At 34.5% G+C, this 20,129-nt stretch overlaps 1 protein-coding gene across 2 annotated transcripts in view; it reads left to right on the top strand.

Moving 5' to 3' along the window:
• LOC130900196 (protein groucho) overlaps positions 1 to 20,129 on the top strand; it is a 396,521-nt gene that overhangs the window by 5,171 nt on the left and 371,221 nt on the right. The window lies entirely within an intron of this gene.

Here is a 20,129-nt window from a genome sequence, read left to right as displayed (position 1 = left end):
GTGCTTCTAGCCATTGCTGGTATCTGAAAAATGCGTTTCGTTGAATAAAGCATATGCTTCTTCGTGACTTTGTAGTCTATCGCCGCTTATCAGTTATTTCTTTTTTTCATAAATTCACAATTAAGTTTATTCTATTTTTTATTACTTCTCTCATTTTTTTCTTATGTAACGTTTTTTGCATCTTTTTCAATAATGAACGTTGTTTGTTTTATGTACTTTGAGCATCACTTTATGACAATTCTGTGTACAAGATCTGGCTATATATAATAACGAGACTGGTTACGAAAAAGGGTTTTATTATAAAAAATATTCTACATTCGAATGCTCCCCTCCCCTCACCCTACACATTTCCATACGTTTCGTGGAAGTCTTTTTCAGTGAGTGACTTTAGATGCTCTGACGTTTTTTGCTTTACCGCTTCCATCGACTCTTTCCCTTTCAAAGCAGATCTTTTTCTAACCTTTCAAGGAAATCTAAGCAGATCCGTTTATTGAGCTTTTGGTCAGGAGACAGATTTGTTGGCACCAACTTCGCACAGACTTTTTTCACGTGTAATTCCTCGTGTATAATTTTTCCAACCGTTTCTTTATCGGCGTTTACAACCTCTGCAATCATCCGGATATTCATTCGACTATTTGCGCTCACCATTTGGTTGATTTTGATCACTGTTTCCGGAGTTGAAACAGTCACAGAGCGACCTGGGCGCTGGTCATCTTCAGTGCTCTTTCGGTCCTCACTTAAGCGCTTTGATCATTCGAAAACACACGCCACAAGATAGAGAATTGTCCCCAGAGGCCTACTCTGGTAACAATCTATAGCACTCAGTTAGATTTTTTTCAATTTAACGAGAAATTTCAGATTGTTACCTTGCTCCTGTTTTTCGTCACATATTGTTTTCGGCACGAGAAAAAAACACGTTCATTTTAAACCGCTACTGCACAAATACTATAATAGTGACGGAAACATGTTTTGGGATGTGCATAGACAAGATATTTAGTTACCCAAAGCATGACTCGTTTTTTAGCCCACCCATCTAGGGCACCCTCTAGGCGCGCAGTATTGTTATTTAATAGCCAGACTTGTATGACCTTTCATTTATTCCGCCTGACGACTGTGGTAATAAACTACTGTTCAGGTATGAATTTTCACCAGATTTTCTGTAATCCAAAACTGTGTACTCGAACAGTTTGGTTTGAAACTCATAAATTAAAGAGGAGTTACCCTAATAGGTTTACTTAATTTTTCACTTTTTTGGTTTAGTTTACTAGTAATAATACTTACTGTAACTATTATTAAAATTTTTTACGTTTGTATTATAAACAAGTATATTACAAACGTTATTTTATTTCGATGAATGAACATTTTTGCTATAAGCTCTCAAATTTTACAATCAATGTCCCTGGGCTTATCAGCGACTCAATTTGAGCGAATCTTCAATATACAAAAAAGAGCTGTCAGATATTTACTCCGACAAAACAGCAGGGCCTCACTGCAGGTACTTCTTTAAAAGATTAAAAATTCTGAAACTTCCTTCCTTATTCATCTTTGGATCCGTTTGCCTAATTCGTAAGCACGCTTCTCCAATTTCAGAAAGGTCATTGCACGGCTATCCACTTAGGAACGCGGAGCACGACCTGTATCTACCTACTCCATGTTCAGAATTAGTTAAGGGCTCAATATTTTACAATGCAAAAAAATGCACAATCACTTGCCAATTAAAATCAAATCGATATCATCTTTTCCCGCACTCTGCAATAATTTGAGAATTTACTGTAAAGTGCCTTCTACTCTGTGAACGATTACCTATAATTTTGTTACTCAATGTAGTTTTCTGTTGTATATTGAAATTGCATTTTATTAGTATATTTAGTTATTTTCATGTTTGTTTTTTAATTTTTACAAGCTTTTGTCTCTTAAGAATAAACAGTGTTTATTATGTTGTGGTAAACATCATTTGTTTACGATATTCTTCTCATAATTCTATTATTCTCATTTTTTTTCTTCATAAATAACTATATTGTGAACTTTTATGAATTTATTTCTTCTAACATTTTATAATTGCTCATCTGAGTGTGTATATTGCATTAAATTCAATACTTCAAATACTAGTTTTTTTTTTCTAATTGGGTTTTTAAAATGTAATTTTAAATTAATAAACACTACCCTTAATGCACAAATCAAAACTACGTGAATTTGTAATATTTATGCATCAAAATCCCTTTTGCTAATTTCATCCCATACAATTCACCACAAATTTCTACAACTATGAATTTATTTGAATACATTTGTTTCGAAACATACTAATTCCGCTAATCTTTTCGTATCCGACTATATGTCGGAGCGTATTTTCTGGGTTGCATTCATGTCTTGATGTACATTGTACAGAAATACAATTATATTACCCTTAAACGATTACAGGGGACTTTTTGGTGTGACAATGGTAGATAACTACCTTATAATGGAATTTATCGAAAAAAACCACGCGACAAAGCAAACATATATTTTTAAATGCACAATCTGTATAATTTCTAAAATTTAGATTTCTCTTACAATGCTTCTTCCTGCAATATGCAGTTTTACCAAATTTATATCGAAAACGCTATTAAATAAATACCTTGTATATGGTTAACTACAGTTGCTGACTGCTCTAGTGCAGTTTTTGTCAAACCATTGATTATTGTCGGTAAACTCCTTCAAGGAGTAAGAAATATAGGCTTTCATACCACCCAAGATTACTTCCGAGATCTCGTTTGTATACACTAAAGTGTCATTGGAATTGAAGCAAATATCATTGCAAGGAAACATAAAAAGGAAATACTTCAGATGTTTCCATTTGGCCGATCCACAATGCTAATATTCATGTAGTCTAGGTAGATCCTGGGTTTGGATTCCCAGTTCGCACGTTGCTGTAAGTAGTTAATGATCTGATGTTCCGAGTGGTGCATATAGAGAATAACTCCCTCTAGCGTGTATCACTAGAAGGTAGGAGGCCTGTATAGAAAGCAAAAGAGTTTTGTTCTTTGAGTCGTTGTTTGAATTAAACCACATTACATCGAATTCTGAAGGCACAAGATTCTCTACCCGCTGGCAAGATATATCGTCCCTAACAAATACGGCGAGTCTAAAATTATATCTGAATCGGATGTGTACGTCTATCCAGAATATGCAAGATGAACCTTGGTTGTTGTTGTGTTCACCTTTGTTTCTGTTAGATTCAAAATATATGGTCTCTTCAAATGCAGATGCTGGCGTACAGCGTTTATATTCGTATTTAGACCTCGTATATTGCAGAAATCTATCTTAAAATTTGTTTTGCCTGATAGACCCTTCAGATCAGCTTCCACCCAAAGATCCGAATGGGAGGCTAGCTTAAATTCGGAATATCTTTGTCTAGATCAGCGATTCCCAACCAATTTGCCGCGAAGCCTCCAAATGTGAGTCGCGAAAACATAAACCATTTAAATCGTGGATTAAAAAGATGGCATGAACAATCAGCAGCACATAGCCTTACAACTGTTCATTGAATAATAGTGTTCTATTATGTTTCACAATATTTAGCCATGTAGAATGCAGCATCCTGTTAGTCACTTCTAGTAGTTCAATATGTCTCCGCTACGACAGCGACAGCGCTGCATAGCGTTGACCAAATTTCAGTCATGTCACGTCACATCACTACGTCAGTGCCAGTGAAGTTCTTGTTGTAGTCGGTGCTATTATTGCTTTTCTGTGTTGAAATGGATCGTTTCTTAATTAAGAAAAATAAATTACCTTATACAAGTTCGAGTGAAAATAATATCCCTCTTAGTACGAAGACTCATTGTTTGGAAAGTACGTCTAATTAACGTAAACGATGTGGTCATAGCGATGGTGAGAAAGGGACTTTTTGTCAATATCATGAAAGTTTGCCTTTGGTTTGACGTCATCTGGTGGGGAAAACCCCAAATCTCGATGCCTGATTTGTGGCGAACTATTATCGAACGAAGCAATGGTACCAAGTAAGTTGTAAAGACATCTTACCAAACATCAATTTTCTTCTAAAAAGTCGGCTGAATGTTTCAAAAGGATTTAAGCAAACGAATCAACTCATGTCTAAAATTTCAAAATAATATCGTCTGTGTCTGATAAAGCTCAAGAAGCAAGCTATGCCGTGGCTGAGCTGATAGCAAAAAAGATGAAATCTCATACAACCGCTGAGTCAATTATTCTACCAGCGTGTTGTGAAATTGTTAAAATCATGTTTGGAGAAGAATGTGAACAAGAGATAAGGAAAATTCCTCTGTCAAATAATATGATGAGTAGGCGTATACAAGACTTGTCCAAAGATGTTGAGACACAAGTCAATGAGAAACTAAAAGCAGCGGATTTGTTTTCTCTCCAAGTGGATGAATCCACAGATATAACTGGGAAACCCAAAGTTTTAGCATTCGTCAGACTTTTAAACGAAAACAATGTAATTGAACAATTTTTGTTTTGTACAGATCTTCCTGAAAAGACAATTGGACAGACATTTTTCAGCTAGTACATAACTATTTTATCGCTGCTGATTTATCTTGCTTAAGTATATGCACAGACGGGTGCCCTGCTATGGTCGGTCGTTTGACAGGATTTATATTACTAGTAAAGAATGATATTATATTTACTCACTGTTTCCTTCACAGAGAAGCTGTGGTTGCCAAGTCTTTGATCCCTGAGCTTGAAAAATGTTTAAGAATTGTTGTGAAAATGGTAAACTTTATTAAAAGTATGCCTTTAAAAGCTATAATATTTAACAATCTGTGTTCTACTATGGATGCTGAGCAAACCCAGTTGTTGTTGCACATAGAAGTAAGATGGCTATCCCGCAGACGTGTCCTGCAGAGATTCTAAATTGTATGTTTTGAACAAAGCCAAGCAAGGAAAGCGAGAGAACAACAACAAAAGCTTTCTTTGTGGATATCTAAAATAGAAACACAAGAAACATGGGATATGTGTAAGCTCACAAAAGATTGCCACATTAACTTTTCCAATATCATTTTGAACAGTCTTCGTCAGCTTGAAAATAACATAAACAAATATTTTCCATCTCTTGATGTATCTTCAATGGACCGAGTGAGAAATCCTTTTATTGACTCTGCATATGGAACTGCATCTCTTAGTACTGATGAAGAGAGTGAACTGATTGATGTCAAAAATGATCGTGGTCTTAAACTCCAGTACTGTAAATTAGTTGAAGTTGAAGCCAAGCCAGAATTAAAGAAAACTAAAGTAATTGTAGATATTGCATCCTTTTGGATCCCTCTGATAAATGAGTATCCGTTAATCTCAATGAAAGCAATGAAGGCGATACTCCCGTTTTCGACTTTGTATATCTGTGAGGTCGCATTTTCTTCCATTAATGCCATCAAGACAATAAACCGTTCACTGTCAACTATTCAACCAAGAAAGGATCTTGTAATGAAGGAATATCAGACACAAATGTTCCACTAGTTTTTCTTCACACCTATTATGCTAAATAAACTTTATTGAATTTTATTTTGTCCTGTGATGAATTTGTTTTCTCTTAATATTAAAATATTTGTTTACTTGTTTTTTTTTATTTAGTTTTCATTGGTAATTTTTCCCGATAAAACTTGCTATTATCAAGTCTAAGTATTACCATTTCATACTATATAACAGTATGTATAACATAATGAAACGTAATATTGAAATACGCCAAAAAAGTATGCCGTGGCTAAATGAGGATTAAAGTCAATGTACCGCGACGGAAAAAGTTTGGGAATCGCTGGCCTAGATAGTGCCATCATGCTATATTTTCTTCTTTTTTCCTGTAATGGAAACCGTACGCAATTATACAGTGACAAAACTTGGAACCTTTAGGGCCAATTCACGTCTCTCAGTTTCGATGCGGAGGTATCTCACCGGGCGATGCGAGTGGTCCACATCTACTATCAGCTACCAAGGCATGTTTTTCTCGAACACCACAACCTATAGACGTTCAAGAGTGATATCCAAAGGCATCTCCACACGGAAGGCCCAACTCGAATTACTCCACTTTAAAAGGGTTTACCCTCTTGTTCTTGCTTTTTTACATAAATAAATAGTTATAGTTATTGTATACCTTGAAAAGTTTGTAACATTCAAACATTTTGGTGTTACATTTGGTAGTAAATGGAAATTTATTGAGCATATTAATATACTTGGTGCAGTGTTTAGAAAACTTAGTACCTTGGTTTCATACAATGGAACTTTAAGTCGTTTATCGATGCTTTCCTTTTCAATGCATTTTTCCTCCAAAACTAGATTAGGTGTCTCTTATTTGGGACGATAGCTACCAAATTCATATCAGCCAAATAAAAAATATTCATATAAAGTATGTTAAATATATGTGGTTAAAGTCTACTAATATTCATCCACTTCAAAACAAACTGTCGCTTCAACTTAAACGATCTAGTAACTAGACGTATGTGTTCTTTCTCGATATAGATCAGGAAATAGTAAAAAATGAAAGAAAACTAGAATAGCAATAGAATATAACAAAAAGGGTTTATCTCAATTTGATGTAAAACTACGGTACTATGGGAAAACTTAAATAGCAAGTTGTAGGTAATAAATAATTCTACATCTTCATTTTTTTTATTTAAAATATATTTTTTGTTACTTTATTTTGCTTTATTAACATCGAAAAACACCTCAATTTTCAATAAAAAATTCCCATGTCAAAATATCGGCTTGGTTCATTGAAATCTTTACTTTCTGATGGTGTGAAAAATATACATAACTATGGCAAATTTTCTCAAAATAGTAAAAAAACTCGAATCCGAATCATTATGTACAATTTTAATTTATTTATTGGAATTTTTCACTTTGATTACTTGAGAAACATGAGATTTTATGGTATATTGATAAACGTGAGTAATAAAATTGTGATATTTTAATACGAAGATGTATTGATATCTAGTTATCCCAGACCAGTTCCATGCATAAACAAAATATTGCGTTACCATAGCAACGAACAATAACTTATTAGAAGTGTCAGTGTAAAGTTGGACGTCAAAAAAATAAACCAGAGTTACGCAATAAATTAAAAGAAAAAATATGTCCACCGATATTGTGAAAATTGAAAAATTGGAGTATCGATCCATTATGAGAAAAATTGCTGCAAAATGGATCCCCAAATGTTTGAATGTTGACCAGGGATCTGTTGCAAGGGATCTGTGCTCGATTTGAAAACGATGTAGACTTCTTAAACCGAATTGTTACTATGGATGAGACTTGGGTACATTTCTACGATCCAGAAACAAAGCAACAATCGATGGAATGGCGACACTCTGGTTCTCCAAGACATAAGAAGTTTTGTGTCCAAAAATCTGCTGGAAAATTTCTTGCTTCAGTTTTTTGGGATTGCCATGGAGTAATCATGATTGATTTTTTGAATAAGGGTAGAACAATAACTTGATATTACTGACTACTCTACGTGAAAAACTTGTAGAGAAAAGATGCGGAAAGCTATCCAAAGGTATTTTGTTTTTGCAGGACAACGCCCCTGGACACAAATCTCATGTTGCCATGCAAAAAATTCGTGATTTGGGATTTGACTTAGTAGAACACCCCCCTTATTCACCAGATTTGGCTCCGTCCGACTAACATCTCTTTCGTCTCTCCTCAACTGAAAAAAAGTTTATTTTATAATAATGCCTTATGGGATTATAACATCATCAAATTGTTGTAACATGAAAACTGATATTTAAAAATTGCCTCTTACCCTACATTTATTTATGTTTTGCGCACCATTTGTATTCATTGTATCACCTTGTATACTGGTAGATATTAATCAAAACCGTAGATAAAAACAGTGTGAAGCTTTAGCAGTTCCATGTCGATTCACGCGTTACCCACCTTCTATGTATTATTACCAACAAGAACATGCCGCCAGTAGAGTTTCAGAAATAGTAAAGAAGCGGAGGTAAGATGAAAATGGAAATAATTGGTAGAGGTGGTAACAAATTCTTATAACTGCTATACCTTTGAAAAAATGACAGTATTCGAGTAATTGAAATTTACAGGGATAATATTGAACAGGATTATTTAAATAGAAATTTGACATTGACATTTTATGTCGTGGCATCTACGAGGGTTGTCTGAAATGATACCAACCTAGCGAAGAAACAAGACATTTTTCCATATTTATTTTTATTTTTCAATATAGTTTCAATAGGCAATTGAGGCTTTGGAATTAGGAAACAGGAAAAATTCGCCAAGGACCAGATCTTGTAACTACGGTGGTTGGTGAATTTTAGTCATAGCGATCACTGAAGTGTGACAAGGTGCGTTATCCTGATGGAAAAGCACTGTTTCCCCAATGGAAACATTATCAAGCGATGATACGTAATATTATCCCGTTGTGGAGGGTTAAAGTGGATCCAGGTTTCATTTGCATTTATGAATCGCCGCAAAAAATTCTAGTCATTTTGCTTGAAGCGTTTCAATAGAGCCTGGAAAATATTAATATGAATTCGCTTTTGGTCAAAAGTAAGACAACGCGCTACACACCGCGCGGATTGCTTTCGCATGCATATTGCTTTAATCAGTATAAGGCAAATGCGCTAATTTGATATGCTCATATCCCCTATTATCTCTCTAATCTTGACATTTGAATACAGCAGTTCAAAATTTTACATTTGTAAATGATGGTGCCGAGTCTAACTACTCTTTCATGTGCCTAGGCCTAATAATAAAAATATTTAATTGCAGCTCAATTTTCTCCATATTTGTCAAAAAACTCACAACGACTCATTTATACGATTGTAAAACAGAAACTAAACGTCCAAAATGACCGGGATTTTAGTGAGAATATTTTGATAAGTACGAGGATTAAAGTTTATAAAAATATTAAATTAAATGAAATAAATAAATTTTGTTTTCGGCGTCACGTTGTACTAGCTCTCCTTGGGCTTTATCAATCATATACAGATAATTTTTTTATGGTGCTAAGATTCGAGAACAAATTAGCAAATTCTTCGTTTTCTTCAATTTTGAAATTTTTCTACGATATATCACATGGCTAGCATAAAGCCAACAGTATCAGTATTCAGTAAAACTTTTGTAGTATTTAAAAATGCATTCAAAAATAGAATTTCAATGTTAAGATTCAATTATCTCGGATTTTGGATGGGTACATTGTTTAACGGTTTCCCATTTGCCACTGCGCATCTTATAATTAAAAGTTGTTCTGACTTGTACTAGGATCCTAGTACAACGGTACGCCAAAAAAAATGAGAACAATTCAGAACAACCATCAGAATCACTATAACTCGAAAATGCAGTGCCCGTCAAAAATTTTTTTTTTCAAATTTCATATTTTGGAACAACAGGGCTTTCTTCACTTTCAGATGACCTCCCGATGGATTGTAGTGTAACTTCTTCAGTACCTCAACTACTCTCGTTCTTAGAGTGTATGTAGATGTATTCTCGGAATCATAATCGTTCTCAAGGATTCTTTTTAAAAGACCCTTTTCCAGGTCAAGGGAGTCCCACTGAGCCCAATATGCTTTTATTGCCGGTGAAAATCTTGACACTTTTTACTAGGTAGATCGCTTCCATTTTTAGGTGAGAATCATGTCTGATTCCTGATCTTCTTGACCTTTCTTCGTTGACCACTGTAGTTGTTGAAACTATGGCTTCCTTCGATTCGGCTTTGTTACAGTGAAGCACTCTGCTGGATACTGAATAAGGAACTTCCTTCCATAAAGATACTGGTAAAAGTGTTCCACGGACTTCATTACCGCCAAAAGTTCTCTTCTCGTGACGCAGTAGTTCCGTTCTGGTGTAGAGATAACTTCACTAAAGTATCCTGGCACTATTTCTTGCCCTCCCAGTGGAAAGGTCTTGCTTCTTCTGTGAGTCGACTTAGTGGTTTGGCAATATCTCCGAATGTTTTATTAAACTTTGATAGTACGTGAAAAAAGGAAACTCCTAACTTAATGTTTATCGGTTGCGGCCATCATTGTATGGAGGCAATTTTCTCTGGATCCACTGCCACCCCTTCATTGCTCACTATATGGCGTAGATAGTTGACTCGGTTTTGGAATAACTGGTACTTCTTTGGGTTTAGCGTGAACTGGACAGCTTGAAGTCTTTTGAATACGTCTTCTAAATTCTTAAGATGTTTCTCAAATATCGTTCCCAATACCACGATGTCATCCAAATAAACCAGGTTTTTTTTTATAAGATAACCCTCTTAAGACGTTTTCCATAAATCTTCTAGCACAATCCAGAACAACTGCCAAAATCGCGATATCTCACAAGTGCGGTGCCAGCTCAAAAATCGGCAGTCCTGTGCTGTTTTAAAACAATATACTAAAAACCTAGGACAACCTAGAACAACCATCCAATTTTTTTCGGTGCAACAAAAATAAAAATGAGATTGGAAAAAATATCTTATTTGCTGCTGAAAAAAATTCATTCACACACATGTTATAATTACATCTCGTTTCTTTTTATTACACCATAATAGTTCATTCTTGAAATTATGGTAGAATTCATTTTCTTCAATATTATTTTTTAACTGTTTCCTTGGAAGTTCTTTTTGATTAAATTTACTTACCTCTCTAATGAATTACCATAATACTAATTGAAACATGATAGTTACTGTTAATCGCTCTCATCTCTATAAACATCAAAAGAAATGAGAGAATTGTCGAATCCAAGTAAATCCCCCTAGTGCCCTCGAGCAACGTTCATTAGTCAGCTTTCTATCAACAAACGGAGACAAACAACAAGTAAGAAAGAGAAACATTAAAGTAGAAATGATAGAGTTATAGTACAAGATCTTGCACGTTAAATCAAAATTTCTTATAGGGTGTATCCTTCTCCAATTTGATTTCACTTTTTCCAAAACATAATTTATTATCATTATAAATAGCGTCAAACCCAGTTCCTCCCCCTGTCTTATTCCTTTTTTCGCGAAACCCTCGTATTGGTCATTATTTTTCCTCATCAGGTTCCTCGTTATTTCATACATACATTTGGTATTCTTCAATTTGGATCAGACTCCTTTTTGTTGTAAAGTTTTTCATATTTGATTTCTTTAGATGCATTCAAATGCTTTTTGAATGTTTATAAAACCGATGTAGACTTTCTTAGTTTTTCCTCTATTATGTATCTCAATGTAAATACCCGTTTTTGTGTGATTCTTCCATTCCTAAGGCGCTTTGCGATTCTTCTAATTGGTTGTATATTAGTTTTTTTTCAGTCTGTTCCACGCTTACAAAATGGTGCCTCTATAATTATTGCATTCTGTTTTGTCACATGTTTAGTTGTAAAGTGATATTTATTTTAGAATCAATCGGAATTTTTTCTTCAATCCATGTTGGATATATAACAATTTTTCACCGTTTTTAGAACCCTTTCTTCCAAATTTTGTAGTATTTCTTCTGTACTGCTTGTTCACGAAAATGTTAGCGATTTGATTTCATTTTTTGACTAAGACCGAGTGTTTCAAGTATCTGTAAACAACTCAAATACTTAATATTTTTCAGCGCCCGCAGATTTGAAGTCTTAACTGCTACTAAATGCACATTTTCGATAATAGATTATTGAAACTTTTGTTGATAAAAATTTCAAGCTTCCCCTACAAAATGTCGCAAAAAACATTCTTTAATATTGAAAAACAAAGCCGCAGTGGATTTAAAAAAATATGTCTAACTTCGCCCCAAAATTAAACTGCCAGCTTTCCGAATATGATATCGGTATTACGATATTTTTATAAAATGTTTAAAAAACAATAAATTGTTTATAAATTTTTTTTATCCCTCTTTTGAACACTATTTTGAGGTCAAAAAAAAATTCAAAAAACTGGAATGAGGTATTTTCAATTCAACTCTTCTTCTTTCGAACGCGACTTTCCAAATGATGATAGGACCATCTGGTGAGTAAGAATGGCCCTTTGAAAAAAAGGCCTCCTATGGTTTAATTACCATTTTGCAAAAACTATTGAGGCTACAGGGCCCATCTTTAGAACATTGATTAAGTACATCGAGATCTCGGTTTTCAATGAATAAGAAACCTTTATAGTTAAAATTAAACAAATTATAAATAATTTAAAAAATTAAAATTTTTCTCCTTTCGTTTAAATTATCTAAGCAACAAATTATCGAAATTTAATTTATAAAAGCTTATTTTGAAGATTTTTCAATTCTCTTCAATATTGCCCATATTAACAAAGACGAGTCTTGCATAGGTTCGGCGCAAAACGCAAAAAACAAAATTTGTACCGATTTTTTGGTGTTTTTATTGTTTAAAAAAAATAAAAAGCCTTTTTTTTCGTAAGTGCTCTGGCCTAGCACTCGTATGACAATACGTTCGGATTACGTTCACCATTAAAAATTTCGTATTTGTGATGATAGCAATGTCAGATTTGACATCTTCATATCATTGTTGCCATATCTCAAACCTACGTAGCAATCCTTGTATGAAGTCTCTACTTACCAATATAAACTAAACACATAACCACAAAACGTCCTGTTTAGGTTATTAAAAGAGAACAGTTTGTGTCGGATAATATAACTTGAGTCACGTGTCGGAAAAAATTTCGCATTTAGAGTATATTCTAATAAAACTTCTTAGATATATTCACTGTTACTTTATTATTCTTCTAATGTTGTCGTCGATGTTTAAATTTTCTCATGGCGTAAAAACTTCTCGTCCAGGAACCATCAGTTCAATTTGTTATAATTCTTCTTCTACCAGATTTAGACTGGATAAAAAATTATAGCTAAGCCTCTCGACTATTAAAAAGAGAGATATAATGAGCAACAGAGAACACCGTACCAAAATTAATTATCCTAATGGGAACAACAAAACAACACTTTATGCTTCTTATTTTCCGTTTTTAATTTGATATGCTACAAGAAGAGAGATATGGCGCGGGTTTTAGGTTAGAGGTTGGTCTTTTATTATTTTTATACTTCAAAGCACTTTTCTTTTTTTATTTGTTACTTTCTGTTGGTGTCTGTTTTAAACGGAATGTGGGTGGAAGACAGGCGAAAATAGTGAGATGAAGATTGCGGCAACAGAGATTTGAACATGTTTTTTTTTACAATTATACTTGTAAACAGTGGCGGACACGAGAACATCTCGCAATTTTTGTTTCTCCGAATCTTGTTCGAACAAACTATTTTCAGACACGTGTAAATATACAGTATACACAAAAAAAAATTCACACTTTCGAGTGTGAACGATTATTGGTAACGTTAACAATAGTGTTTTGAATTTTGTTCTCAAGTTTTTAAAAGTGGATAGAGCAAAGAATTGGCGTAACCTATTGAAAGTATAATTTCTCATTACTTTTATATCAAAATATAATTTACAAACTTTTAACATTGAATCTTTATGATTTCAAGTGTACTTATCTACCAACATTTAAAATCATTCATAGATACGTAAGATAAATAAGTAAACTAATTTTTCCTACAAAAATTTCGCTAATGCAAAGTAAGTTGAGTGATGTTGATATATTATAAACTCGTGGCTATAAATACACTCTTTATTTCAATATCAAAACTTAAAATGTTAATCTTTTGGGCTTCTTTTCTTTTCTATCACAAAAAGTGTACGTATCGTATCTTGAATGTTAGCAATAAAATGTAGCAAAATTTCTTATCAACAAATAACTGGTTTAGTGGATTTTTAAATTCTAATTTTATGCATATATTAATGTTTCTTTCATTCTATTCCAACTTGTGGACAGTAGTAATTTAAGTCAATCAAGGTGTGTTAAAGTCGAGACTAGTTGAATAAAAAATGAATAAAGTTAACGCGAAGCTGAAAGAATAGCCGAGTTAGTTGGACAGGGACAAAGTTATCAAGAAGTGGCAAATCTGTTTGGCGTACACCACACAACCATTGGCAGATTGATATAAAGATTTCGAGAAAACCGGTTGACATTCTAGAAGACCTGGACAAGGACGTCCTTCAGTTTTAACTCCTCGAGATGTCCGTTTTTTGCAATTAAATTCATTAAGAAATCGGCCAATAGCAAGTGTCTAGCTCAACAGCCTTTTACGAGAAGTCCGAAATGTAAATATCTCTGATAGATCAATAAGACGACACCTTCAGAATGCTGGTTTACATAGCAGAAGAGCTCATTAGGCTGCATCGTGTTCCTAGACTAAGATTCGCAAGGCAACATTTAGATTGGAATTCAGAAAATTGCTGCCAAGTTTTATTTACTGTCTAAGAGATCCAGATGGACGTAACAAAATTCGAAGACGACTACGAGAAAGATTTGCGCAGTCTTGTATCATTCCAAGGAGGGTCTATCATGTTTCGGGAAGGAATTTGTTTTGATGCCCGCACAGAATTAGTATCTCTTCCTAGATTCGCCCTTAACACAGCAAAATACATAACTGACATTCTTGAAAATCACGTTTTTCAGTTTGGGCCATTTATTGGTGATGATTTTCGTTTAATGCATGATAATGCTAGACCACACATTGCGGTAGGTGTTCTGAATTACCTAAACGAAGTAGGAATTCATACCCTGGACTGTCCACCAAGAAGTCCAGATATGAATCCTATCGAGCATGTCTGGGACATTTTTAAATGCCTCATTCGTCGTCGAAATCCATCTCCTCAAAATTTAAATGAGCGTGAGCAAACGGCATTAGAGGAATGGGAGAACATACCTCAAGAAGTGATACAGTACCTAATTGAAAGCATGCCCAGAAGAATGTTAGCAACAATTACATCCAGAGGCTGAAATACACGCTAGTAGCGTTTTAAAAAAACGAACATTATTGTTTAGAATGCAAGTTTTATTTTTAAGAATATTTGGTTTTATTGCAATATTTTTATTTTCATTGTTTTACTGATTAAAAATCACACAAAATTACTATAGTTAAGTAAGTTAAATTAAATTATTTTATTTATTTATTTATTTTATTTATTATAATTATTTATTTATATATAACTAATGTTAAGTTAAATAATAGCAATATTAATTTAAATTTATTAAACAAAAAAATATTTTAAGAAATCGGGTTGGTGTGTTATTTTTAACCATGAGTGTATTTTCATATGAAAACACTCCATTCTAACTATTAATTATTATTTTATATCGAATTAATAATCAGCATTTCCATATATTAGTATTCGTAATTGTTCACGCCAGAATTAATTCAAAACTCATGAAAACTGGCAACGCTGTCCGACCAACCGACTACTGATCGAATGGAAGAAATGAGATATATAATAAGTTCTGTTGTTAAAGCTATGTAAAAAATTTTCTTACAAATAAATGTTAATGTGAACGTGTTAATAATAACTATAATACAAAACATGGTCCTTACGAGCGGATTATAAACAAAACCAGTGAAAATTCGCAATAAACAATATATTATTAACAACTATAACCCAAAAACAATTTACCACGTGCTGCAAGCAACTATCAACGAGTGCAAAGTGATCGACCAAACAAGTAGTCGATACAATATCACGGCGACCAAACATCAACTCAACTGGCCGACTAGTTCAATTGCAAGAATCAGGCAGTTCGACCGAAATCAGAGTGAGTTTGTTCCAAATTATTTATTTCCGAATTTTTCTTTCCATTTGCGATTTCAAAGCTTCTCTGTTTGTGCTTGAACAATTTGACAATATAAAATGGCAGAACTTGGCAAACTAATAAAGAAAAGAGGTGTAATTAAAGCTCAGTTAACTATTTTCACAAAAGCGGTAAATGAATTTGCAACTATATCTAATTTAAGCCAAACAGAAGTTACAAAATTAAAAGATAGGTTACGTGATGCCGAAAATTATCTTGACGAATTCAAATCATATCAATTAGAAATAGAGTTACAGGATGATATAAATTTAGATGAGCAATTAATCGAACGAGAGAGATTTGAAAATTCATATTATGATGCAATCGCTGTTGCTAAAAACATTTTACAAAGCTACAATAATCACGATAATGATACAAATCTTAGCGTGATTTCAGACAAAGCTTGTTGTAAAAACGAGGGTATAAAGCTTCCGGATATATCACTTCCTAAATTCAGTGGAAACTTTGAAGATTGGTTAGAATTCAGGGACACATATAAATGCCTTATTCATGATAGTAAAAAATTAGATAATATTCAAAAATTTTATTACTTGCGAAGTGCACTAGGAGGAACAGCAGCGGCGTCCATTTCCAAAATCAAATATACGGCCGACAATTATGAAGTGGCATGGGCCACAATTTCAAAAAGATTTGACAATACTAAAAAATTAATATATGAACATATTAGAGCTATTTTTTCATTAGAAAATATACAAAAACCGACAGCTGAAAAACTACAAAATTTAGCTGACGATATTCACAAACATTTGGGATCTATTGAACAATTGGGGCAAAATATAACTAATTGGGATCCTCTACTAATTTTTTGGATTACTAATAAATTAGATACTAGCTCAAACCTTGAATGGGAAAGGGAAAATAGAGATCAGGAAGAATTGCCAAAGTTAGATAAATTCCTACAATTTTTACAAAAACGTTCCAATTTTCTTAATATGTTAGAATCAAAGAACAGTCTCAGTTTAAATAAATCAGATTCAAAATTTAGTAATGAGGAAAATAAATTCAATAAACAAAGTAGAGTAAGGTCATTGACCTCAAGTACATATACATGCTCCTATTGCAAGAAAGAGCATTCAATATATCGTTGTGCAGAGTTTCTCGGATTAACAATAACACAAAAAAAAGATTTTGTCAAAAAATCAAATCTTTGCCATAACTGTTTGCGTTCGGGTCACTCTGTCAAACAGTGTAAATTAGGGCCTTGCAAAGTGTGTAAAGCTTGGCACAATACAATTTTGCATGAAAAACTCGAGATAGCGGACAACGCGAGCTCAAGTTCCGCAGCACTAAGCAGTGGCGTAGTGGTACCAGCGGCGGGGCAGGTGCTATTATCTACCGCCTGTTTACTCATTTCAGACAATTTCAATAATTTTCACAAAGCAAGAGCGTTATTAGATTGTGGTTCTCAAACTTCCTTCATAACGGAGGATTTGCAAAAGCGTTTGAATATTGCGACACATAAAACAGATCTTTCAATTTTCGGAATTTCAAACAATATTTCAAAGGTCAGTAAAAGGTGTAAGGTTTCATTTAAATCTATACATACCAATTTTAAAGCGCATGGCAATTGTTATATTCTAAAAGAGATTACAAGTGTGATGCCGTGTTGTCGAATCAACACGCAATCTTGGGCGATTCCAGGTGATCTAAAGCTAGCTGATCCACAATTCAATATTCCCGGACCAGTAGACATGCTCATTGGCGCGGACCTATTTTGGACAATCTTAAGCAATAACAAAATTTCGTTAGGAAAAAATATGCCGCTATTAATTGATACAGTGCTAGGTTGGGTTGTATCTGGGCAAATAAGTACTAACAACGTTGAAAAGGCTTCTTGTAATTTAAGTATAAACCAGGAATTATTAAATTCAATAGCCAAATTTTGGGAAATCGAGGAAATATCTAGCACGCGACAACTTTCTCCAGATGAACAATTTTGCGAGGACAATTTCATCAAAACTACTACCAGAGACGCGAACGGACGTTTTACAGTCACTATACCTTTGAAGCAACAACCTTCTAGTTTAGGTGAGTCGAAAGCTCAAGCCGAAAAACGTTTCTATGCATTAGAACGAAAATTCAGGAGAGATCCAATGCTGCACAGCAGATATATACAATTTATGAACGAGTATAAAGAGCTAGGCCATATGACAATTTGTAACGGCAATGATTCAAGCTTCGAATATTTCATGCCGCATCACGGAGTTTTGAGAGAAGAGAGTTTGACCACAAAACTACGGGTAGTTTTCGATGCATCAGCGCCCTCTAGCAACGGTCTATCCTTCAACAATATTCAAGTCATTGGACCCGTTTTACAAGACGATTTACTATCAATAGTCTTAAGGTTTAGGAAATATAACTATGTAGTTTCGGCAGACATAGTTAAAATGTACCGGCAAATTTCAATAACGCCCGAGCAAAGGCATTTGCAAAAAATTGTATGGCGCGAAAATCCGAGTGATAACCTGGAAGTCTACCAGCTAAATACCGTTACATACGGGCAAGCCTCTGCCAGTTATCTTGCAATACGCTGTTTAGCTAAACTCGCTGAGGATATTCAAGAAATGAACCCGGAAATAGCCGAAATCATTAAGCACGACTTTTATGTAGATGACCTGTTAACAGGTGCACCTACACTTGAGCATGCGCAATACATATGTAAAGCGATAAGTGACACTCTTAAATCGGGATGTTTCGCACTCCGAAAATGGTGCTCTAACGACACCAACGCGCTCAAAAATATAAGTTCAAATGATTTAAAATCCGATATACTAGAATTTGCGCATGATGGCAAAACAAAAACATTAGGCTTGATATGGGTTTGCAATAACGATAAGCTTCAATATAAAATTCATACCAATCCTATAGGTACAAAGGTCACAAAACGCACAATTTTATCTACTATATCAAAAATATTCGACATCCTTGGTTTACTAAGCCCATGTACTATTATCGCAAAAATGATAATGCAAAAATTATGGGAAAATAAATTAGCTTGGGATGACGCTATTCCAAAAGCTATATCTGAAAATTGGGTAAGGTTGGAGAAGGAGCTTCTTATTTTGAACGATCTTGAGTTAAACAGACAAGCTATTTGCAAGAATGCTGTTGAATTACAACTGCATGGTTTCGCTGACGCTTCGGAAAAGGCTTACGGAGCCTGTGTTTATTTGAGAAGTATTGATTCCGATCAAAAGGTTCATGTATCCCTGTTATGCGCCAAAGCAAAGGTGGCACCTATAAAAACAATACCAATCCCGCGGTTGGAATTATGCGCAGCATTGCTTCTAGCCCGCCTAACAGATAAAGCTAAAACTGCTTTGAAAATTCAATTCAAATCTTTCACACTTTGGTCGGACTCAACTATAACTCTAGCTTGGGTACGCACAAGCCCGAATCTGCTAAAAACATTCACGGCCCATAGAGTGGCAGAAATTCAGTCTCTCACTAAACACGCCGATTGGAGGCACATCCCCACCCACGATAATCCAGCAGATATTGCTTCAAGGGGAATATATCCTAGTCAAATTTTAAACTCTGATTTGTGGTGGCGCGGCCCTACTTGGCTAGCTAAGGACCCAAGTTTTTGGCCCAATGACAAGCTGGAGGTGGTTCATGATTTACCTGAACTTAAATCCAGTCTTCTGACCAATGTTGCGCCCCCTACTCTGAGTTTTCCCTTTGAACGTTTTTCAAATTTCTCAAGAATGCAACGAACAATGGCATACATTTTACGATTTAAGGATAATTGTCTTCAGAGAAATCGCAGAAGAGGCGGTTCTCTTACAGTACAGGAGTTAAGTGATTCTCTAAAATGTCTCATTCGAATTTGTCAATCTCAATCGTATTCTACCGAAATTGAAACATTGAAAAATAACAAGCCTTTGAGCTCCCATAGTAATCTATTAAGTCTTAGTCCCTTTCTAGAACCCGATGGTTTGCTACGCGTAGGAGGGCGACTAAAACATTCAAATTACTCCTTTGACAAAAGGCATCCAATTTTGATCAATTCAAAGCATCATTTTTCAAAGCTACTATTTTTACAAGAACATGAACGCCTATTGCATGGCGGCCCTCAGCTGCTCTTAAGCACTATAAGAGAAAATTACTGGGTTATATCCGGTAGAAATCTTGCACGAAAGACTGTTAAGAATTGTGTGAAATGCTTCAAATTCAATGCTAAAACCATACAGCCAATTATGGCCAACTTACCGCGCGATAGAACTAATCCTTCTAGTGCATTTTCAATAGTGGGAGTTGATTACGCGGGGCCATTTATGATTAACGATAAGAAAGGTAGAGGTTGTCGTTTAAGTAAATGTTATATTGGCGTATTTATTTGTTTATCAACTAAAGCAGTCCATTTGGAATTGATTTCTAGCCTTTCTTCAGAATCATTTATTCAAGCGCTATATCGTTTTGTCTCTAGACGAGGCAAACCATCAAAAATATTGTCCGACAATGGAACAAGCTTCGTCGGGGCACAGCGAGAGCTAAAGGATTTTCTAAAACATGGCAGCAACACTAT

Source organism: Diorhabda carinulata, chromosome 12, assembly GCF_026250575.1.
Source record: "Diorhabda carinulata isolate Delta chromosome 12, icDioCari1.1, whole genome shotgun sequence".
Lineage (NCBI taxonomy): Eukaryota > Metazoa > Arthropoda > Insecta > Coleoptera > Chrysomelidae > Diorhabda > Diorhabda carinulata.
This window is presented reverse-complemented; position numbering and strand designations above follow the sequence as displayed.